The sequence below is a fragment of the Octopus bimaculoides genome, chromosome 1 (assembly GCF_046866305.1).
Source record: "Octopus bimaculoides isolate indiv1 chromosome 1, ASM4686630v1, whole genome shotgun sequence".
NCBI lineage: Eukaryota > Metazoa > Mollusca > Cephalopoda > Octopoda > Octopodidae > Octopus > Octopus bimaculoides.
In genome coordinates this window covers 189943294-189969134 of record NC_142928.1, presented here as the reverse complement: position 1 = coordinate 189969134, position 25841 = coordinate 189943294, and the positions used below count along the sequence as shown (strand labels likewise).

Below are 25841 nucleotides of genomic sequence, written 5' to 3'. Positions count from 1 at the left end.
TCAATATTCCACTCCTCATGCCTTTTGAGCAATCTGCCTTTTGCTTGAAGAAATATATCCACTAACAAATCCTCAACTTCTTCAATGCTCTCTTATTTTAGCTGCCGCTGCTGCTACTACTACTACTACTACTACTTCAGCTGCTACTAGAATTCAGCCAAAAAAAAAAAAAAAAAATTATATCACCTAGATTCCAGAAATTATATGCTTTTCAGCATCAAGTGAACACAATGTGCAGTTAAGTCAAATGATTTGGTGAATTTTCTCGCTGCTATTCACACCACTAAATTTAGTACATTTAAAGTCATTGTTCTTTATCAATATTTCAACACAAATCACTGAATCTTCTGTGTATCAACTACTTTCTCTTGCTACACAATATTGTGAGTTCTCACCTTCTCACTTCCTATATAATAATAATAAATGCGCCCTTTTAAAGCCTAGCCAGGCTCATGGGCCCGGTTTCTATGGCATATATGTTCCCCAGCTGGACAGGACGCCAGTCCATCACAGCTTTACTCATTTTTGCCAGCTGAGTGGACTGGAGCAAGGTAAAATGAAGTGTTTTGCTCAAGAACACAACGCGTCGCCCGGTCCAGGAATCGAAACCACAATCTTACGATCATGGTGCTGACACCCTAACCACTAAGCCACACGCCTCCACTCACTTCTTATATAGTGAGCAAGATTTTCTTTTTTCCCGAAGATCATTGAATTTGGCCCTGTTGACTTTCCTAGATTTTTGACAAAAGATTCTTTAAAGATTTTTCTCTATAGCCCCTGTGGCAGTTCTTCAAAAAGAACCAGGTTATCATAATTATTAAAAACACTTCTTGCAAATTCTGCCAAGGTCAACTTTGCCGTTCATATTTTCGGGGTTGATCAAATAAGTACCAGTCGAACACTGAATGTTAATCTCACAAGCTGGCTGTTCTGTGGAGCAAATCAACTAAAGCCCTTGTCATTGTAATCGACACAGTGCTAGTTATCAATATATCTCTTATTTTTGTGCAGAAATATAAATTGCGTTGGAAGAGTTTCATCTCTTAAGAGAACCCTTAATTTAGAAGTTATTGAAAATGAGTTATTTACATTTCCAATTTTATAATTTCTATTAAAGGTATGTCTTTCTTGGATCTCGTACTTTTTATACTTAATTTGGAATTTCTTAAAGATCTTCATGTTCTTTTACAAAAGACGCAACTATATTCTGCCAAGGTCAACTTTGCCATTCATCCTTTCGGGGTTGATTAAATAAGTACCAGTTGAACACTGGGATCAATGTAATTGACTACCCCCACCCATCCTCTGGACCTGCTGGCCCTGTACCAAAATTTGAAAACAATAATAACAGTTCCTGAGAATGTTACAATGTGTTACAATAAAAGTATTTGTTCTTGATGTAAGACAAAATTTACAAAGAAAAAATACAGAATAAGAACGAATGCTAGGGAACAGGGGTTGCAAAGGGTGCACCCACAAAATTTTTTAGCAGACAATGAAAATGCTTTGAACATTCTCCTGAAAATATTCTTCTCCATAACGAACAACAAACATAGAAATCTTTTTGGACTGATTTGAAACATTAGTTTTCCATTACTAAATTTATTTTAATTGGTCAATGCCAGTGCTGCCTGACTGACCTTCATGCTGATGGCATGTAAAAGCACCCACTACACTCTTGGAGTGGTTGGCATTAGGAAGGGCATCCATCTGTAGAAACTTTGTAAAATGTTTTGGACCCTGATTTCTGTCCCCTAAGCAAATTTCATTCCTGCACCTATGAATATGAAGTGAAATACAGTTTAAATAAATAAAGCCATTTTAAAATAATGGAGGGGTTGATCATTACCACCATAGAAAATAACGTTTAGAAATTGTAAAAGTTGTAATGTATTTATGGTACAACTGGAAATGATAAAGACCAAAGAGAATTTTAGATGTGAATGCATAGGCGTAGCTGTGTGGTTAAGAAGTCTGCTTTGAAATCATGTGCTTTTGGGTTCAGTCCCACTATGCAGCATCATGGCTAAGTGTCTTCTTTCACAGCCCCAAGCTGACTAATGTTATGCAGGTTAATTTAATAAATGGAAATTATGCAGAAGCCTCGCACACGCACACACACACACACAATATATATATATAATATTATTAAGTAAGAAAATGAAGAGATACAATGGATATAAATCAATTTTTAATGAATTAACATTGCCTACAATCATTTCAGTTTACACTCAATACAAATTACAAAACATATATTTTGTAATTTGTACTGAGTGTAAATTGAAGCAATTGTAGGCAACGTTAATTAATTAAAAATTAATTTACATTCATTATATCTCTCTATTTTCTTACTTAATAATATTTTATATTTATATAATATATTCATTGAAGAATTATATCGTCAAAATATTATATATTAAACCAGTGTATCTTGGATGAAACTATCCCCGTAAGAGTTTTACACATCCTCATAATGACTATATATATGTATATATATATATGTATATGTATATATATGTATATATATATATATATATATATATATATGTATATATATATATATCAAGGGCAAGTGAGTACATATACAAGTCACCAATATGCTTACCAACCACATGGTTCCAGGTTCAGTCCCACTGCGTATCACTTTGGGTAAGTGTTTTCTACTATAGCCTCGGGTCGACTAAACCTTGTGAGTGGATTTGGTAGATGGAAACTGAAAGAAGAGTTTTTAGGTAAGGCAGATCACTGCCGTTTTATTCATATGCCTCCAGCTCTGATTGGCTGGAATCTGCCACAGCACAACTGAACTATGCCACAGCAACAAAATAAATCTTTCCTGACTCATTATACATCATGTGCATGTGTGTGTGGATAAGCTGTATAAGAAGTGATTGTGCAAGCATTTAGAACAACTGAAATATCTATCTTTTACTTGTCTCAGTCATTAGGCCACAGCTTTGATCATTTACTTTTAGTACTTATTCTATCGGTCCCTTTTACTGAATTGCTAAGCTATGAAGATGTAAACTCACCAACACTGACTGTCAAGTTATGTGAGGGACAAACAAGAACACACACACACACAATGGGATTCCACACAGTTTCCATCAACCAAATTTATTCACATGGCATTGGCCAGCGTGGGGCTGTAGTAAAAGACACTTATCCGAAGTGACACATCGTGGAACTGAACCCGAAACCATGTGGTTGCAAAGTGAACTTCTTAACCACACAGCCATGCCTGCACCTATAAATGTTTAGTAGTCGACCCAAGAAATAAAGTGACAAAGATTCATTTATAAGAAACAACCATTCGTATGTTTATCTTTCAAATATTAAATTCTGTAAAGCCCAGTTTTCATTTCATCATATGAGTTTCTGAAAGAAAACACACTTGATTATTTGAATGAAAATTTATCTTGCTGTCTAAAGAACAGGTAAGGGTGGGTGGGGGAGAAGGTGAGGTGGTCGAGATTGTGAGAGACAGGCAGTTATAGAAATTGTATTTAAAAAATTAGCATTGCGTTTATAGATAACAATCTTTAGGTTAAATATTGATTTTAGCTGAAACTGACAGAAATTTCAAAGCAAGTGTGACTGTAGTTTTTCACTGAGAACTGAATGTAATGACTAGCTACACACTAGAGTTTAATTGCTCCAGTGCACTATATTCTGAAGAAATGAATTAAACATTGGTTTTGTCACATGGAGAAAATATGTATTTCAGTTGAATGGCATCCAAGATTGAATGCACAGATAGAAATGACTGGTTTTTTTTTGTTTTTTTTTAATGTAAGGCAGAAAATAACTGAAATAATATAAATGCTATCAACTGTAATTCCTTAATTTTTACATTAGTTGTTTTAATGAAGGATCCGTGGGCGACACAATTGAATAACAACAGATACAGGTTTCTGAAGCATTTTGATAAACTAAAATATGTCCTTCAATAATAATGATGGAAATTTGCTTCATGTCAATTGGAAACAAATTGTTTGGGGGAATTCTATATTTATCTAAATAACAACAGCAATTTAAATTGAGCTAGATAATAACATTTACTATGTCAAATAAAAAGAAATTTATTAAAAGATTTTCAGAGAAATGTGGTATTACTTTCAACTTGTATCCTGTGATGTTATACTCACAAAGATAAAAATTCAAGGATAAACTCAGAATCTGTCATGGCTATAATTGATTGACTGATTGATTGATTGATTGATTAATTGAAGGTGTGTATGCATGTTATCTTCTATTTCAAATTATTTGAAACCTTCCTGTAAGAAGTAAAATGGTGTCTAACAAAGAAACAAACTGCCATTGTTAGAATGTAAATAACAAAGTAAACTCACCTTTTAAACTTTAGAAAAGTCTTACATGTTTTAACTGTTTCACTTACAGGTTGTATTTATAATGTGTGTATTAGTTGGTTGATTTCCTTTTTTAAAATCCCCTGGTTTATCCAGATTGTCTCTTAGACATTTATTCTCAAAACCAAGTGCACCAGTTTTTATTGGTATAAATGTAAATTTACAATCTGGATATCGGAGCTGGAGGTTTCAAAGCAATTTTCCATAGCTATCCACTTACTCTTTGATTTTCAAAGAGATATTCACATCTTCAGGGCAGCTGACCTCTATGATGGTACATATTTATTTTTGAAGTAGTTGTATGCTGTCAACTTAATGTGACAGTCCCCTGAAGGGAATAATACTACTGTTAGTTAGACCTAGGAAGCTGCACCGCTTCCTGTTGGCCTTGACACATTTCCTGTGTCCTTATGTTTACAAGGGGGAGACAAGCACCTCCACCCAGCTAAGCCTGCATCCAGAGACATGTTTCTGATGATGAGTAAAGACTCTGGATGCAGGCTTAGCTGGGTGGAGGTGCTTGTCTCCCCCTTGTAAACATAAGGACACAGTAAATGTGTCAAGGCCAACAGGAAGCGGTGCAGCTTCCTAGGTCTAACCAACAGTAGTATTATTCCCTTTCATGGGACTGTCACATTAAGTTGACAGCATACAGCTACTTTATCGTATTGCCACTGCATAAATCTCTCTGAGAGATTTAGAAATGTTTTATTTCTATATTTATTTTTGTTTGTCCCAAACAACATCTGGCCTGTTTTATTTACACTTGATAAAAGTTTTGATGGGAATGTTCTCCTAATATTCCTTGTGTTGATGTTTATATATGTATGTGTTCAATAACAAGCATTCTCTATAAGTATTCCAGGACAGTCTCTTTTATGAATGCTATCTTAGACTGTTTTAGTATCAACATCACGTCACATGGAGAGGTATTACCTTGATGACGTTTTTGATAGCTGCTAACCACGCATGATGTCTTCTGCAGAAACTTGACAAATATGTTCTTACATATGTATATATGCAAATATATGTATGTATATATGTTCTATTTTAAATTATTTGAATTCTTTCTGCCAGGAAGGAGTTAGTTTCTAACAAGAGTGGAAAGTTCCATCAATGCAATGTAACAACAAAAGCAATGTATGTATGTATGCACATACACCCACGTCCACACACAATATACATGTGTGTGTATATTACATGAATAATAAATATATGACATTGTACTCTCTGAAAATACTGATTGATTTCCAAACACTCAGGAGATGCTATTTCACCTAAAATATAGCCACTACTATTGTAACTGTATATTATTTATGTAACAAGACTACTATTATTATTAATGCAACAAGATGTATTTGTCTAGGTTGTTTTTAAATATTTAGAGTAGTGGAAATAGAAAATAAAATGTCATTAGTAATGTGTAGTAAGTGTAGACTGTTATTATCACAATGTAATAATAATTGTTAGAAACATTATGATGAGGCATTATATAATTAAATAGTGGCTTTATAGGAGATAGAAAAGTTGGCATTGGTGACCTATTGATAGCATTATTTGTTTCAACTTTATAATTTTTAATAATCTTAAATAAGCATTTTTATTTGCTTCATTAAAGTTTCTACTTCGACTTCCTTATTTCATTATTGCCCACAAGGGGCTAAACATAGAGGGGACAAACAAGGACAGACAAAGGGATTAAGTCGATTACATTAACCCCAGTGCGTAAATGGTACTTAATTTATCGACCCCGAAAGGATGAAAGACAAAGTCGACCTTGGCGGAATTTGAACTCAGAACGTAACGGCAGACGAAATACCCCTAAGCATTTCACCCGGCGTGCTAACGTTTCTGCCAGCTCACCGCCTTTCTACTTCCTATTGAACCAAAAACCAAGATCATGATAGGCAGATGTGTCTGAGAAGGGAGTTTTTGTAGCTATTTGTTCAACTGACACTAACTGCACCTTTTAGTCCTGGATGTGTTTCTGTCAGTATTGATCAGATACTGGGCATCATCTGCAAGAAATTTCATCATATCGTTCTTGTAAAGAACCTTTTGTTCAATGATATGAAACAAAATAAAGTTTACTGTTGCTCTTAACTGTCTGCCAAGTAATTTCTCAGCTAGAGATAACTTGCATACACCAGATGTACTATGGAAACTGAAAAGAGCCTATAACAAAACAGCCATCATATTTTCCAATTGTTGGACTGTAACCTTTTAATGCAGACTTGGTTGTTTGCTCAGCTCTTCCAGCTGCACCATTAGATTTTAGACTATTGATAAGATTTTCAATTTTCTTGCTAGCAACTCACTTTAACCAGTTGTATAAGTCAATGAATTCTAGTATACTGTCTGATACCACTGAGTCCTGGAATAGCAAATCTAGATAAGATGAAAGATAAAAAAAAAAAAATTCCTTGCATTTTCCAGGCTTCTACTTTAGTTCAAGAGGTGGTTCAGCCATCTTTGATCAAATATATTCCCAACATTTTGAACATATACTCAATCTGTTTTTGGTACACATGTCATAAGATCTGATAAATTCATCAGTAGCTCTTTTAAGATCAGGACACCAAACACAAACCCTTGCTTTCATTGGTAATTGCTGTACGTCCGTGTGTGTATTAACAATTGTTGGAAGAGCATTTGTTTGATAACGTTCAGGACTAAATAGCCTGCATTTATTAGACATGAAATTATTCTCTACAATCAGTTCAGATAAATGTCTGGGAAAGTATCAATCTAGAAACACTAATCTGGACCAAATTTCCCAAGTCTTTTAGTGAACATAAAGGGTACATGTGCTAAAATGATCTCTAATGTCTTTTTCTGCCTAAGTATTGACAAAATTAATTCCCCATTACCTATGTTAGAATGTAAAAGAAGAACGCTATCAAACTGATCCAAATCATATTTTAGTCTACTAAGAAGATCTATATAAATGGTACATTTACCAGTCGTGTAAATGATTTTGAAATCATATTGTGATAATGTGAGGGCTCACATGCCAGTTTGTAGTGAAGCTCATCTGGACATGTCAAGACACTTTAAAATAAAGTATTGTAAAGGTAGATAATCAGTCTCCAATGTGAAAAATATTGCTAACAGAAAAATATTCCAATCTTTCTATAGATCATGTCACCATATATGCTTCATGTTCAGTATAGTAAGAGATAACATGGTAATGTTGTTAGTAGGAATGGTCTGGAAGGTAAAAGAGGAAGTGAAAAGAAATAAATTAGATTAAAATAAAACAGATAAGATTCAATAAAAATTAGTAGAGTACAAGGAAGTATGAGGAGGTTCAATTTTCTGCAATAGATTTACCCTCCCCCTTTGCCTTCCTAACCTCTCCTACTAATGGTGCTATCCTGTTATCTTTTTATACTTTGACTATGTTGACTGAGATAGACTAACACATTAGCTTCATGTTCAATATTGCTTCAATTTCTCTGTGCATTATCAAATATATGACTAACAGATTTTCATTTCTACACATTATTCCTGCTATTTGAATTCAGAAAGATCAACAGTGGAAGTTGTTTCACAAACAGTAAATTTATTGTCTTCAAACAACTTTCTCTCTTCTTAACAGCCTGTTGTTGAAGCATTCTGTAAAAAGAAGACAATCCATTTCTGTTGCAAGAAAAGGCTGAATTACGTCTGCAAACTTTGGCCTGAACTCATGCTAATAGTTTATCAAGACTAGATATTTCTTTTCAATTTCTTCTTTAAATTTAGATTCCACCATTAAAGTTTGTTTCCTAGGATCCCATCCTTTGAAACCTTCATACAGAGGAAACTGTGAAAGATCAATGATCAATGCATTTGTTTGGATTAATTTATAAAAGAAATGAATCCTTTGAGTTTCCAGGTTTTCAATTCATTGAAAGTTGCTGCAAAGATGACTCCCTACAATGTCAGAAAAAAGGACTGCAATTTTGAGACTCATATAAAGTCTATTGGCTGATTAAAGACCATTGCTTATATTTAGTGCACACTATGTCCAAGAGTTTTTATCCTTGTTAGCCAGTATGGAGTATTTAAACTGAGTGAGGAAAAGTTTGCTTCATGTAAATCAGTGAACATAATTTTAAGATGAGGAGTTGTACAAAACAACTCTTGAGTCTTGTCATTAATTGTAATTAATTGTATTTTGTAATAAGCTTACTTCCTAATATACTATCTTGCTTTCACATCTAAATGACTGGTAATCCACTGAACTAATGGAGTGTTCTTCTCTTCTCCATACTAATAGTGAGATTAGCCTCAAGGAATATAGTTGTGTCTTTTGTAAAAGAACATGAAGATCTTTAAGAAATTCCAAATCAAGTATAAAAAGTACAAGATCCAAGAAAGACATACCTTTAATACAAATTATAAAATTGGAAATGTAAATAATTCATTTTCAATAACTTCTAAATTAAGGGTTCTTTTAAGAGATGAAACTCTGCCAATGAAATTTACATTTCCACACAAAAATATGAGATATATTGATAACGAGCACTCTGTCGATTACAATGACAAGGGCTTTAGTTGATTTGCTCCACAGAACAGCCAGCTTGCGAGATTAACATGCAAGTGGCTGAGCACTCCACAGATACATGTACCCTTAGCATAGTTCTCAGGAAGATTCAGCGTAACACAGAATGTGACAAGGCTGGCCCTTTGACATACAGGTCCTACTTATTTTTGCCAGCTGAGTGAACTGGAGCAATGTGAAATAAAGTGTCTTGCTCAAGGACACAATGCACTGTCAGGAATTGAACTCATGATCATTTGATTATGAGCTGAATACCCTAACCACCAAGCCATGCACCTTCACTGATATATTGATAAACAATTGAAGCAACATCCATATGCGTTACTCTTTACTCTTTTACTTATTTCAGTCATTTGACTGCGGCCATGCTGGAGCACCACCTTTAGTCAAGCAAATTGACACCAGGACTTATTCTTTGTAAGCCTAGTACTTATTCTATTGATCTCTTTTGCTGAACTGCTAGGTTACAGGAATGTAAACACACCAGCATCGGTTGTCAAGCGATGGTAGGGGGACAAACACACACACACAAACACACACACATACATACATACATACATATATATATATACATATATACGATGGGCTTCTTTCAGATTCCGTCTACCAAATCCACTCACAAGGTTTTGGTCGCCCTGAGGTTATAGTAGAAGACACTTGCCCAAGGTGCCATGCTGTGGGACTGAACCCAGAATCATGTGGTTGGTAAGCAAGCTACTTACCACACAGCCACTCTTTGCAAATTTACAAGATTTAAATTGTTGAAAGTAAAATACAGTGAAACTCTCTACTAAATATGCTGTAAAGTATTCTATGTAAAAGATTTAAGCTTCTTTTTCTTACATCTCTATTATATATTCATTTATGCCTGACTCATAAGTACCATTATATTGAACCATTATTAGATCTTCACAAAATCCAGAAAAGCTAATATTTTTATTTCTTATTCTCTTTTGTCTATGATATTTAAGCTAATAATCATGATTTAGAAGTAACTGTTAAAGTCTTTTGAGAAATAGATGAAGAAGAGATGGCCTCAAGATTGATAATTAATGAAACACCTAAGGTAGGGTAAATTCAATAATCTGAACTGTAATATCTTCATTATTACATTTTTCAAAGATGTTTATGTGCTAGATATAATAGTAAGTAATATTCCAAGAATTAATCAGAATTCTTTCAGATAGAGATACCACATTTGTCTTCTTTTTACCAACCTAATATTTTTATTGCAATGTGTGCACACAACTGGCAAGTGTAGAAATTACTTTTGTTGCCTAGATTTAAAGTAACTGAACCAGGCAATATTCCAATCATCACGTGTCTCTCAAAAAATTGTTCTTAAATTGATCCCTAATCATTTCAAACACTTCAATCTTCCTCTTTTAATGGATATCTGCTCGTAATTAGGGATATATCTTCACAAAAGGGTAACCTCTCAGATTATCACATTTACTGAAGATATACTTCTCCCCTCTGTCAATAACTGATCTAATATCTCAATTGCCATGCTGAATTCTTTCTCCACTTCACAATTGAAAAGTATCGTTTCTACATAACCCTAGATACATGTAATCCTCCATTCTTATGTCACATACACTTGTAACCTTTTATAATTGAGAACATTAATGAAAGCATCATTATTGTCCTTGACATCATAAAGTCTTTGACTGCACCTCATCTGGCATAAATGAAGCCTATGCATAAATTCATTGTCTCCACCTGCTTTTCTTCTACCTAATTAGAAGTTTTATTTCAAAGCAGTTCCTTGCAATCTGTGACAATCCTGAACTACCAAATCTTCTGTATCTATGGTTCAAATTGCCTTCTCCATACTTCTCCATTTATATTGACTGCTCATTGTTGATAATACCTAAGACATTCCTCTACAAAGGCCTCTATAATATCTTCTCCACCACCCTGACCTATATGTGTACACTACCAACACCTTTGAATGAATATACCTAAGCTCCATGAAAAATATCCATCACAACAAACAAATGATAACTTAGTCTCATTCACAAATATTAAGACAAATACTACATAAAGCAAGAAAATTTACTCACATCACAAAACTTTCTATACTTCTTATCGATATAAAGCTAAAACCTCATGTTCTTTTTTTTCATAACAATGGCAAGCAATAGAACCAAGGCTGCAGCACAAAGACTGGACTCCTTCCCTCACATACGCATTATGAATCAATCTCTAGATCTCTGTTGCATGATGACCCCAAATGTTGAACATTACATTGCCAACACATAAATCCTATTATGATTCAGTTTTCGTGCTTCCCATTTGCAAACAGATATGCAAGCTTCAATCTACCAGCACAGTCAATACTGCATTGAGAATACTGAATACTGGCTTTGTGGCTATTTGATACTGTGGAATGAACCACTCTTAAAATTACTTTATCTGATCTAAATGAATATTTTGCCAAGGCTATGGATTTCATAAATATTTGGGGCATTCGTATAGCACATTAAACAACTGGCTCTTTTCCAGACAAGGAATATAGATATTATTGAGAGGAGAAAAAAAAGGCATTGTAAAGAAATTGAAGATATGATCCACCACTACAAATTATTGACCTACACAGGGATATCAAATCTATTAAACATCAATCCCATGAGAAAGTAAAACCAAATTAAGTTAGGAAGACATATTTTGTGGCAAAAGTTGGTGTCCATCATTCAATACTAGAAATGATCAAAAAAAGCAAAACGCAATCAAAACCTAATTAGATGGAATACTTTAATGTCCAACCATTGCAATGGAAGCTAATGCAAAATGCTTAATTCACTTGAGATGTCTATAATAGATGTAAAAAGACTTGTTTAAAACAAAAGTTAACCCTTGGTTTGTATTCTAGTCCATTAAATGCTGAGAAATAGCCTCCAAATCACCCCCAAATCACACTTTAGTGTCTTAAAAAGGACAAAGGATACTTATTAGATAAGGTAATTGTATATATTCTTGCAAAAGGCTTGATGATCGTGGTTGGAATGATTAGAAGTTTGTTCAGTCACACAAGAAATCGTAGTGTATGTATATACATATTATTTAAGAGCTAAAAAATAACGGCCAAATCACACCCAAATAACTCTCCAGTATCTCAAAAAAAAAAAAAAAATGAGAGGGACACATATTTGATAAGGTAGACATGGTACATAATGGTGTGGTCATAGCTGGAAGGATGAGAGATCTGCTCAGTCAAGGTTGATTTGGTGCTAAGCAACAACTTAATATTTCCAAATATAATGAAAGCTGGTCCATACAGGATATTACCAGTTTCTCTTCATAAGATTATATATATATATATATATATATATATATATATATATATATATATATATATATATATATATATATATATATATATATATATATATAGATAGATAGATAGATAGATAGATAGATAGATAGATGGATGAATATAGATATGTACGTACATACATATAGGTAGAAGGAAGGGGATCTGGCTGCAGATACTCTGCCAAAGCAGACCACTGAGAGATGATGTAATCCTTGGCTCCATTAGCTCGTGTTAAACAGTCCAACTCATGCTGGCATGAAATATGATCATTTAATAATGATTACGTATATTCTGCTACACACACACACACACATACACACACGTACATATACATGCATACATTCCAACTCATGCCACCATGGAAAATGGATGTTAAAAGGATGATGATGAGGACGTGGAGGATACATACATACATACAATGTATGTGTACACAGCTGAAAAAAAAATGATAGGTAAGACACTTTTGTGAGTATAGTTTGACTTTCCAATATAATATTTCCATTAAAGTAGTTTTGGAACTACAAAGTCTTAGACTAGAGAATTCCATTGGATCAAAAGCAGAGTAGACCATTATTAGCTGGAATCAGTGATGCATTGAGAAACTTTGTGCTTTGTGCATCTTTGACTTCAACACTGAGATTTTATTCTTTCACAAGAATCCACTTTACTCAACTCTCTATACTTTACAAATGAATACATAGAAAGTCACTGTGACCTTTGTATACACACATATATATGTTTTAAAATGATTTTATTTGCCACTTTTTTGGCTTCTTCTGTGTTTGTTTTTGTATTTATTTTATCTAACTTTATATTTTGTGAGTCAAATTCAAGTGTATACACCTTGTCACTGCAAATAGCAAGAAAAGAATTGAATTGTATTCACTCTCTCTTTATTTTGTGTGCATGCATAGACTAAGATATATATATATATAAAATCATCATCATCATTATCATCATTTAATGTTCGTTTTCTATTCTGACATGGGTTAGACAGTTTGACAGGTTCCATAGTGTGTTTTGGCTTGGTTTCTATGGCTGGATGCCTTGCTAATGCCAACTACTTTACAGAGAGTACAGGATGCTTTTCACAAGGCACCTACACCAGTACTTTTTATGTGGTACCATTATCAGTGCTTTTTGGATATCAGGGGGTGAAATGTGGGTAGGGGGAGAAGGTTGATAGTGTAGAACCCTTTAATCCATTGAACAATAACAGGAATATCACAAGAGAGACTTGTCTCCCATGCCCATTCACAGCATCTGCCTTTTTGGTGTCTGCTGCTGAAGAGGAGATAACCACTCTGAAATGTATGCATTCCATTGTCTGGTTAGGGAATGCTGTGGATTGACTCAGTGTATTCATACCTATTTGTCAACAGCAAGAATATTTTCTCCATGGCAAAAAACAGTAAATGGCTTTCTTATGGGTTCAAATATGCCTCAAGCATATTTGAACTGGTAACAAATTTATATTTGTTATACATACAGTATCATCATTGTCATCATCATTGCTTAACATCTGCCTTCCATACTGGCATGGGTGGGATGGTTTAACAGGAACCGGCCAGGCAGAAGTCTGCACCAGACTTTTGTGACTGTTTTGGCAAGACTTTTATAGCTTGATGCCCTTCCTAACACCAACCACTCAGCAGTACATACATATATATATATATATATATATATATATCTTAATATATAAAGCTGAAGTTGTGTGTCTGTGTGAAGCCTTTTTAAAAGTTTATAGAAATCCACATTTTCCATTTTTTCGTAAAAAATTTTACATCAATGGAATTTTCTTGATGTTAACTTTCCAGTGCAGTAATTAGATTTTTAAAATTCCGTTTACTTTGTATGATTTAAGGGAGATTTGGCTGTTGTTTCTAGCAAGTTTTATATTTCTTCCCTTCTACCTGGAACAGCGTTCTTACACACGCGCTCAACAGAGAGAGAAAGTGATACATACAACGTCATAGATTAAACTTTCTTCTCAGTATTCTTTACCTATTTTTCATAACATTGATACGTAAAAACACACACAACCACACATACATGATCTGTGAAAACATACACATTGCTCCCGTTCTCTATCTTCCCCTCTTCCTCTCTCGCTCTCTCAAACACATACACGTGCAAGTAAACACAATCATTCACGTTCGTCAATGTGGCATAACTACAGGGGGTGGACAATTTTCGGAAATTCCACTTAAATTCCTCTTAACTTCCAGGAAAATGAATATTTTTTCGTGAAATTTTCTACAAAAATACCTTGATGTATGTACATTTCGAACATGTAGGAATCTTGAAGGAAACAACTGCAGGTTATTTTTGAGAAGTGTTCCCCACTCGGTGGTGTTTCGGAGCAAGTCGTCCATATTTGTTTCATTTTTCTCTATTATGTGTGTAAGTGCATCCATAGATTTCTAATGAAGTAATAGGCAGTGAAGAGAAACCGTCATAAAAAAACTTTTAACTACCTCTATTCCTTTCTCTCCCTCTCTCGCTCTCTCAAACGCATACACATGCAAGTACACAATCATTCAGTAAAATATAACTCATGTTCGTCAATGTTTTGTAAATATACCACGATTTTCACTAGGGTGTTAGAGTTAGGGTTAGGAGTTAGGGTTAGGATTAGTGTTACGGTTACGGTTTTAGGGTCAGGGTTAGGGTTTTAGGGTTAGTGTTAGGTTTAGGATTAGGGTTGGATAATCGTGCAGGTGTTAATCTGAAAAATTACAGATATGTGAAAAGTACCGACCCTGTCATCTATTATAACTTTTGTTGTTCTGTTTAATATATATACATAGATTATGCTTCCAAAGAAGAGAGTTTGCTGGGGAAAGAAAGCAACCGGTTTTAAATGACAGCAATAGACTGCAGCAATTCACCACATTCCAGAAGCTACTTTGAACATAATGCAAAATGGTGCATCAACATCTTCTGCCCAATCTGATAGAATTCTGGCAGAACTGTGTAGCAACAGATAACCAGCAATTGCTTGATCACAAATTGCCATCCTTGCTCCTGCGAAAAGGGATTACCCTGCTATGTATAATCAGCGCAGCACAAAAAGTTGTTTTGCACAAGCATTTCTATAGCCAATTAGACGGATGAAATTTACGTACGCTTAATAATGTTACACAAAACAGCCTTCAGACTTTCCCTATTAATTTCATCGTCTTTTGAATTATGAACATATTTACATCATAAGGGTTTTTTCGTTGTAAGGCTTTCTTTTTTAGTTGATTTTCACCTAGCAAGACTTATCGTAGATGGCGTAATAAGTCATACCTGGACAAGGTCGGGTTATACTGCTAGTATATATATATATTCAATTAAGAGAAGAAAATGGAAAGTCAATGATTAGTAGTTTATTACCATTGATAATTTGATAATTTATTAACATAGGAAATCTCCCTCGAATTCCATCTGACCCATACAAACCTGGAAGAGTGGATGGTAATAAATTAATTATTAACCAGACCGGTCAGTGCATTGTGTTTATGAGCGAAGCACTTCATTTCATGTTCCTATGTGATCATTTCAACATCTGTAATGTGGCACCCAGTTGCACCTTTACAGGTAATGTCAATTTGATGGAGGGAGCGAGCTTCTATCCACACAAACATTTGATCACTATAAGCAAATCATTTGTGTGGTTGCTCAGTAAGAATTGGTGAACCCTCATACGTTGTCTAATGATGGGAGAAACTACTATATATAGACATATATATATATATATATATATATATATATATATTTTTAAGAGGCTGGCTCTGAAAGTTGCATTCCCTCACGTTCGGTACACTGTGTATTTATGGTAGTTTTGACTTTAAGAGTCAAAATGGCGTGAGGCATTTACATGTAGTAATGCCCTTAATATAATAAATGTATTTAAAGGGAATGATTATAAATTTTTTCCCTTAGAAGGTTTTCACACTGACTACTTGATCATCATCATCATTGTTTAATGTCCACTTTCCATGCTGGTATGGGTTGGATGGTTTGACTGGGGACTGGCGAGCTAGATGGCTGCACCAGGCTCCAATTAGATCTGGCAGAGTTTCTACAGCTGGATGCCCTTCCTAACACCAACCACCCCAATAGTGTAGTGGGTGCTTTTACGTGCCACCGGTACAAGGGCCAGTCAGGTGGTACTGGCAATGACCACACTCAAAAAGTGTTTTTTACGTGTCACCTGCACTGGCAACGACCTCGCTCGATTGTTGTTTTTCACGTGCCACCAGCACAAGTGCCAGTAAGGCAACACTGGTAACAATCACACTCGAATGGTGCTTTTTACATGTCACTGGCACAGAGCCAGTCAGCTGCCCTGGCAATGATCATGATATATATATATATATAGATATATATATCTACATACAGTGTGTGCATGTATGCATATATGTAATTATGTGTACAATTAATATGAATAATCCCAATAATCCATACCTCATATAATGTAAAATATATCCAATTTTTAATGTAATCTACTTCAGATTAATAAACTTCACAACATAACTTAGAAGAAAGCTTATATGTCTATAAAAGGATATAAGAAATATCAACGATTCCGTCAAGATTTAAAACAATGCTGGATGGCTACCTTCCAAAGTCCCCAACAAACTATTTCTTCTCGCTGCAACTACAGTACAGCATCTTCCTCTAACTTACCAATTTTGTTGAAAGTTAAGCTAACAATAACAATATAACAACAGTTAACTCAAGACACTTTCATACTGTCAAAGTTCCAGTATAGATAGATCCAGGTGGTTTATATTAACTAAAGAAAGATTGTATTGCTAAAAAAAAGATATATATATCCTATTTAGTTCTACATGGTGAGTAAATTACTTTTAATGTATGCTGGTGCAGTCTTGGTTGTGTGATTATGAAGTTTGTTTCCCAACCACGTGGTTTTAGGTTCAGTCTCATTGTGTGGTACCATAGTCAAATGTCTTCTACTATATTCTGAGCCAATCAAAGCCTTGTCAATGGATTTGGTTGATGGAAACTGAAAGAGGCTTAAAGGTGGCAGAGCTGGCAGAACCGTTAGCACGCCGGGCGAAATGCTTAGCGTTATTTCGTCTGCCGTTACGTTCTGAGTTCAAATTCCGCCAAGGTCGACTTTGCCTTTCATCCTTTCAGGGTCGATAAATTAAGTACCAGTTAAGCACTGGGGTCGATGTAATCGACTTAATCCCTTTGTCTGTCCTTGTTTGTCCCCTCTATGTTTAGCCCCTTGTGGGCAATAAAGAAATAAGAAACTGAAAGAGGCTTATCATCATCAACATGCATGCACATTGAGACAAGGTGACACAAATACACATGCACATATGGGTATTTGTGTGTGTTCGTCTTGACATTGTGCAATAGTTGCAAAAAGGAGCATCACCAATATACAAGCAGCACCTTTGTTTCTGCTCTGTGAAAACATGTTCAATTGCAGGGAATTATTATATTGTCTGCAAAGGCAGGCTCTATAAATCAAAAAGTTAACTTTGTTAACCTTTAATCCGTTAACCAAAAAGTTAACTTCGATAAATGTTAATCAGTCAATTATTTCCTAATGTAACATAAGTTATCAATAAACTGGTAACGTTAATTTTTATTATAGAAAAAAGAAAAGAAATCAGTTTTTGCTCTAAAAACACCTTTAAAAAGTGCCAAAACTACAAAATCCGTTAACCTCAATTGAATTGAATTGAAGTTAACAGAAGTTAACTCAAGTTGTCTTGATTTAACAGAAATTAATTAGTCCAATAATGATTTCCAAAGTTAACTTAAAAGTTAAATCGTTAACGTAAATGTTAACTTTGTTAATTAAAGATTAATGGTTTGATGTCCAGGTTTGATTGTTTGGAAAAAAGTGCAGATTTTTTGACAAAAAGAGCCTCCGATCATAGAAAATCTGCCTCAGTTAATTCCATCTGACCCATGCAAGCCTGGAAAAGTGGATGGTAAAACATTGATGATAATGTAGACTATAGCTGAATTATGATTTAGATCAGTGGTTCTCAACCATTTTTTGCCAATGGAGCTCTTTGATTCCTCTGTTATTCTACTGGATGCTCAGTCATTCAATGTTTTAAAAATCCTCTTATATTTTTATATTCTTAAATATTATAAGGAATTGTATTTTAAAAATTGTTAAAATATTCTGCATTGTAGAAGTAGAACCAATTTATTGCTCACAGATTTTAACAAAATTTTATATGGACCCCCACCAAGGGGTAGAAAGCCATTGATTTAGAAAATTTATTTCTCAAATTAGATCTAAGAACAATCATTATATTTTTTCTGAGCACAAAAAAATAAATGTTGTGAATAAAAATAGACTAATTGAAAAAGAAATAAAATTTTCGATAAAAAATTCGAGGATTAAGAGATTTTTTTTTTTTTTTTTTTCCCCCACTATGTAAACATTTAGATAACTGATTTATAAACTTAAATATATACATATAATACTTGTGGAATTACTGTAGTGATATAAATGACCTTATGAATAATAAAATTTAAGTTTTTCAAGAATAAATATTGACTTCTAATATAGACACAAGATAGCACATTTTTGAGAGACGGTATAGTTAATTAAATTGTCCTTTTAACTCAATTGGTACTGTTTTTAAGAGTAGATTAGACTTTCTTCCATTCTTTATAAACATAGCTTTTAATTCCCTTTTGGCTACTGAAAACACAGTGGTAATTGATAATCACAATAAAATAATGGTAGTATTTGATAAAAAAAAAAAATGTATATTTTTAACGATTTAGGCCTTAAACTATAAACATTTATGCCAATTTCCTTCCAAGTTTTCTTTTTTTTTTTTTTCTAGATAAAGACTAAACATTTGTCAGGAAAATATTTACTAAACTCCTGAAAATTGCATACAACTATTAATTTTATTCTGATATGATATCAAAGCTTCCATTTTAGTTGTGAATGCAACCGTTATCTTCAATTTGCCAAACAAAGATAAATGAGTAAAAAAAGAGAGAGATACAAATTTGCAATGAGATCAATCAATGAATTGCACACATTTTAAGCGAATTTATTTGCTTAAAACTTCTCTCACATTTATGAATGAACCAGCAAATCAAGAGCTAATAATCTATTCGATATAAAACATTTTTTTTGTTGAAGTACAAAAATATTCTATTCATAAGTTGGTTGATAGCAATATAGATGTGAAACAGCTGAGCATTTATTAGTCAAAAGCTGACTCAGATAATGGAAAGTAATTCATATATTTGAAAGTTTTTGAAATCAGTTATTTTCTATTGTATGATAAGCATAACCAATAAGTGGCATAATGTCCTGAAACACATTCTAAGATGTGTGTACACATACACACATGAATGTGCACACAAGCACTCATGTCAAAAGACATACAAAAAGATGATGGTGGGGGGACAAATAAACAAATGCTATCGATCAGGTAGTGAGAAAACAGTTTTCTTATGATGATAGGAAAGTAGGTTACTAACATAATATCCCCATCTGTTGCTCTTAAATGAAACTAAAATAAATTTCAGATTAAACCATTTGATATTTACTTTTCTACTTTTAAAAATTACTCTAAGTGCAAAAATAAAAAATAAAAAAATTAATTTATCAAATTTTGCTTGAGAAAATCATATTCTTTTCCAGCTTATTAAACGAATATGCTTTATTTAAATGAATATATCAGATTAAAAGATTTTTTAAAATAATTACACTTTTACCTTTTTTTTCACAGGTTTTATTGGCAGGGGAATATAAACTATTTACCTTGACAATATATGTTTTTTGTTCATAGCTATATCCAATCTTGTTATCAATAAACCGTGATTTTTGCATACGGAATCTTCAAAGAAGCAAAAGAAGACACATAAAGCTAAGATCTACAGATTTATATAATTTGATTTGTTTCAAATGTATTTGAGCCTAACATTCACTGAATCACAAGTCCCAATACAACCTCTTAAGAAATAGCTTATACAACTTGGGAAAAGGGATGTTATGTGAACACAGCCCAACCCATTAATAAATTAATATAAATATTATATCGGGGAAAGCAAAGTTTCAATAATTTTAGATTTCTCCAAAGCATTCAGAAAATGTAATTAAAAACCAGCCTGGAACTGAAATAATCATTTGAATTACAGAAGTCTTGATGGGACTTGTAAAAAAGCAAAAATTTTCCAAGAATATGGACAGTCATCATCATTGTCATTTAACATCTGTCTTCCATGCTGGCATGGGTTGGACAGTTTGACAATAGCTGGCAAATCAGAAGACTGTGCCAAACTCTGTCTGTTTTGGCATGGTTTCCATGGCTGGATACACTTCCTAACACTGACCACTTTACAGAGTGTACTGGGTGCTTTTAACATGGCACAATGAAATAGATATGTTTTTTACTTGCCAAAAAAAAAAAAAATATTCAAGCAGATTCAACGTTGTCCAATTCAGGTTTTGGTTTGCATTTCCTCAGACTTAATCTCTACCCACATCCCTAACTATCTGTCAATCCCCTCTTATAAACTTATTATCCACCAATACCTTCCCATCTTCACTCCATATTCTCTGTTATTCTCATAGTCTTATACCTTGACAATGTGTTTTGGCACCTTCTCATCAACATCTCTATCTTCTTTCCAGCTCCTCCCACCCACTCCTATATAATGCATGGTAGTCATGTATTTCGTCTTTAGCAATACACCTGTACCTGTGCCTCTATCATACAATAACCTCCCAACACCTCCTTGGCATAAAACCATCTCCCCTTGGAGGATTCTTCTTCACAGGTGCTTTTTTACCCAGCACTAGCATAGATGCTTTTTGTGTGGCACCAGCACTGGTGGAGTTACCAAATAACTTGCAAAGCAAAGACTTCTTAGTTGGTATTTCAACACTTGACTTTGGGGTGCCCATAGAAAGCAATTGAAATCTATCTTCCCTTAAATCACTCTCTTCAAACTCTCCTCTCTCACCAGTTATATCATGTAATTCCAACCATAAAATGAAGAATATGGGATAAATAGGAAACTGGATGAAGTCAGTTGAATTCATGCTTACATTACTTTAGTTTAGTGTTTGAACTGAGCAGTGGCTGGTTAGAAAATTGTTGTAGGATTATGATGGGATTACCTTAACTTTTTCATTGCCAACCTGGCTGAAACCGGCTCTGGCTCTGAGTACAAATGTCTTGTTTACATAAGTTTTGAATTAAAATCTTCCACCAAACCTTAATCACAGTTTATGTTCCTAACACTAGCTTAACAATAACTAAGTTATTTTACTAAATTCTTTGTTATATTTAAAGCAATTGAAAAAAACACAGAGCATCTCAAAATAAATACAGTAATGAAAGGGTTAAACAAGTATTGTCTATGAGTGGCTGCAAATGAAGGAGGTTTTAGTGGTTTTCATTTGTTAAGTTAGTATCCATTTTTCTCAGTGATAGAGGTCTCTCTGTTCAGCTATCCTCAATCCATTTCAGTTAAATGCGATATTAAGATCCAATCTTTTGCTAACTAATGGAATCACTGCATATTACAATCTATACTATATCACTCATCTAGGCCAATTCAACATCCATAGTAGCATTATTATTTGTCTATTGTTAATGCTAGATTTAAAGTTATAAATAGAGGCATTAATAATACTCTACGAGGATTATTGTGAGATATATCTATGCAATGATAATATTTTGATGGTGCTAGAAGAAAATAAGCAGCACTTATTAATTAATATCCAGAAAACATTAAAACTGCCAATTATCTTAAATAATAATTAAGCATTTAAATAAATACAAAATATCCTGTGTATTATACAGATTTTCTTCTTCAGTTTTCAACAGTTTTCGAGACAATGGAATCAAAAATAATAGAGAGTGTTTGGAAATTCATTTTTGGTAATAAAAATTTATCAACATATATTTCAGATATTATATTTTAATAAGGAATAATTGAAGGTAATATATGAAACATTGTAACAAAACACTAACAATTATTGAGTTGTCTTGCTTTGAAAATGAATATAAATAAAACACTTAGCACCTAAGGTTTGATATAAAGACTTGTAGAGAGAACAAAATAATATTAATAGAATAAAACAGAGAGATTTACAGATGCTCTTCAAATTAACTCACTATCTACAGAAGAGAGAAAAATAAGTTCAGAACACAAAATCAATCAAGTGGCTGGTTATTGGAACAGGATAGATTTTATATAATAACTTGCGTGTATTTAAGAGAAACATATTGAAGTCATTGCCATTTAGTGATGTAGTCAAACTAATAAAAGGTAAAAGTGTAAAATATTTCCTTTCTCTTTGCAAGTCTTGTAAATAGCTTCAAAACAACTAGTCTTGTTTTTCTTTTACTTCTTAATGTATTTATGTACGATATATATAAGTATGCATATATATATATATATATATATATATATATATATATATATATATATATATGTATAATAATATTAGGGACAAAATCCAAAATTACAGGTAAAAACTCAATTAAAATCAATTTATAAAAAATTAAAATTAAATTGAGCTTTATAGATAAAATATATATAAAATATATAGTTTTAGGGAAAATAACCAAGTTTCAAGAACTCATCGATGAAAATCCACTATCACATATAGAAAAATTAATAATTAAAAGCACAATAAATGAGTATAATATAAAGTAAAGTAAATATCATAAGATAAATATACTATAATATTATATTTATCTTATGACATTTACTTTACTTTATATGATACTCATTTATTGTACTTTTAATTGTTAATTTTTCTATATGTGATAGTGGATTTTCATCGATGAGTTCTTGAAACTTGGTTATTTTCCCTAAAACTATATATTTTATATATATATATGTATATATATATATATATATATATATATAAGTCAGTAAATAGTGGGGTTGTGTTAACCGCACGTGGAGAAATAATAGGAAAATGAAAAAAAGCCAGAATGCTGAACTGGAAGCATATTTTAATAAAGATTTCTTCTAACCGGTTTTCGCAATGAAAACTGGTTAGAAGAAATCTATCTATATATATATAACCTCATGTAACCTCGTGGGCATCGGTACCATTTTCCTCTTTCTCCGTTCTTTCATTCTCCGAACTTTCCATCTTTCCGACGAAGGGCTATGCCCGAAACGTCATACACTCTCTCTTTCCTTTCCTGAGCGTCCAATAATACTATCCATATCACGTCCTCACTTTGTTGTTTTTTTGTTTTTTTGTTATTGTGTTTTTGAACTATATATATATATATATATATATATATATATATATATATATACTTGCGTATGTAGACATTCATGCATGTATATATGTAGGTTACAGACATGGTCAGTAGTTAAGAAGTTTGCATCACTCTCTCAGCCTTTTAGCATTCGGATTATTCTGACAAATGTAAAGCTTGTTTAATTCACATTGTTTTGAATTAATCATGGATTATCTCATAGCTTCAGGATTTCAGTGCTGTGCTTGTTTGGTTTTAGAATGACAATATAGGGCAGGTGTGAGAGGCCAGATCCGATTGGTTTGAACATATAACAGGTAAAACATCTGGGCTGGTTGTGGTCGATTTAAATGATAAAGGATTAAATGCTAAAACAAACACTTGATCTCAATGCAGTCCTGTTTTTGTAGATCCTGTCAAACCGTCTAACCCTTGCCATCATGAAAGACTGATGTATAATGATGATGGGAATAATGACACGCATGCACGCACGCACACACACACACACACACACACACACACACACACACACATACATACATACATACATACATACATACACACACACACACACACACATCAATGCAAGGAATGCATTACATCTCAAGAGCAGGCTTCCACTTCAGAACTAAAAACTGTTTCAGTCCTGATCAGTTGTTGATCCTGAATAAAACTCAAGTAAGATCCACAATGGAATACTGCACACACATGTCTCTCAGTAATTGATGTTGCTACTTGCTACCTCCTCATACATCCAAAATAATCACATCCAAAAGATCACATCCAAAAGAAAGCTGAACAATTGGCAAACATTCACTCACAAGCACACTACAACATTTGGTTCATAAACATATTATTTCTTCTTTCTGCTCCTTTCTATTGCTATTACACTGCCCTACACTCGTTTGAAGCAGTTAGTTTGTAAACTTCCTCCCACCAGGCCCACTCATCTCTCCTCATCCGCTTGTCATTTCCTGCATTGTCAGAAATACTCAAAACCTTGATCCCCTGGGATTCCCTACTCTTCTTTTCACTACAGATGTTGATCTGCAGATGTTTAATGCCTTAGCATTTAAACTGGCCATATCCAGCCCAAATATTCTTCCTGTTCTATGTTGAAATCTGCCAGATCTGGTCTCTCACACATACCTTACAATATCACATTATGAAAATCTTGATACTATAATAACGATGATTAATTCAAAACAATATGAATAAATAAGCTCTACATTTAACAAAGTAATCTGAATGTTAACCCTTTCGTTACTGTATTTATTTTGAGATGCTTTGTGTTTCTTTCAATTACTTTAAATATAACAAAGAATTTAGTAAAATAACTTAGTTATCATTCAGCTAGTGTTAGGAACATAAATTGTGACTAAGGTTTGATGGAAGATTTTAATTCAAAACTTATGAAAACAAGACATTTGTACTCAGAGCCATTTTCAGCCAGGTTGGTAACGAAAGGGTTAAAGCTTTGAACTGAATATGAACTCCATCAATCTCACTAAGATAGAACTGGCTGCAAATTCTGTGTGCACTGCTCTGCCTCCTCTGATTAATTCATACAAAAAGGCCCTATTATATGTGCCTACAGATAATGAACCAACAATGAACCACTACCCTCACTTTATTTAAACAAATATCTGTTCAACTGAAGGTATTTTCAAATAAAGAGAACACAGAGATATTTTTGCAAACACTTAATAATACAAGATGTGTACTACAGATATTTCTCCATTGCATTTTGAAATGGTATCTGGAATTATCAACACATTGTTTATTCTGATGGTGCTGGTGCCACGTGAAAAGCAACTCTGATGATGCCCCATTAAAAGCACTGGTGATGGTGCCACATAAAAAGCATAGGTAATGGTGTCATGTAAAAAAAGACTGGTGTTGGTGCCATGTACAAAACACTGGTATTGGTGCCACTTAAAAAGCATTGAGGCTGCTGCCATGTAAAAGCACCCAGTATGCTCTGTAAAGTAGATGGGGCTAGGAAGGACATCTAGCTGTTGAAACCATACTGAAACAGACAATGGAACCCATGTAGCTCTTGGCCTTACTAGCTCCTGTCAAACCATCCAACCCATGCCAGCATAGAAAATGGGCATTAAATGATGATGATAATGATGATGACTGTCACATTATTGAACACTGGTCATTAGATTCTATGGCAATCTGTTATTTATCAACAATAGTTACACCTCAGAATTAAAATTAGATTTTGTTTCTCTCAAACTAAGAAAACCTATTATATATGAGACATATTGACTATTCTGATAAATAATCTATATGAATAGATTGTTATGAGCCATAAGTTTATTAAATATTTGCATATTCTTAATTCT

The 25841-nt window shown here is 33.5% G+C and overlaps 1 protein-coding gene across 27 annotated transcripts in view; it reads right to left on the bottom strand.

The window, feature by feature from the left end:
• LOC106875208 (dual specificity calcium/calmodulin-dependent 3',5'-cyclic nucleotide phosphodiesterase 1A) overlaps nt 1-25841 on the bottom strand; it is a 1569442-nt gene that overhangs the window by 239718 nt on the left and 1303883 nt on the right. The gene's annotated exons all lie outside the window — the stretch shown is intronic.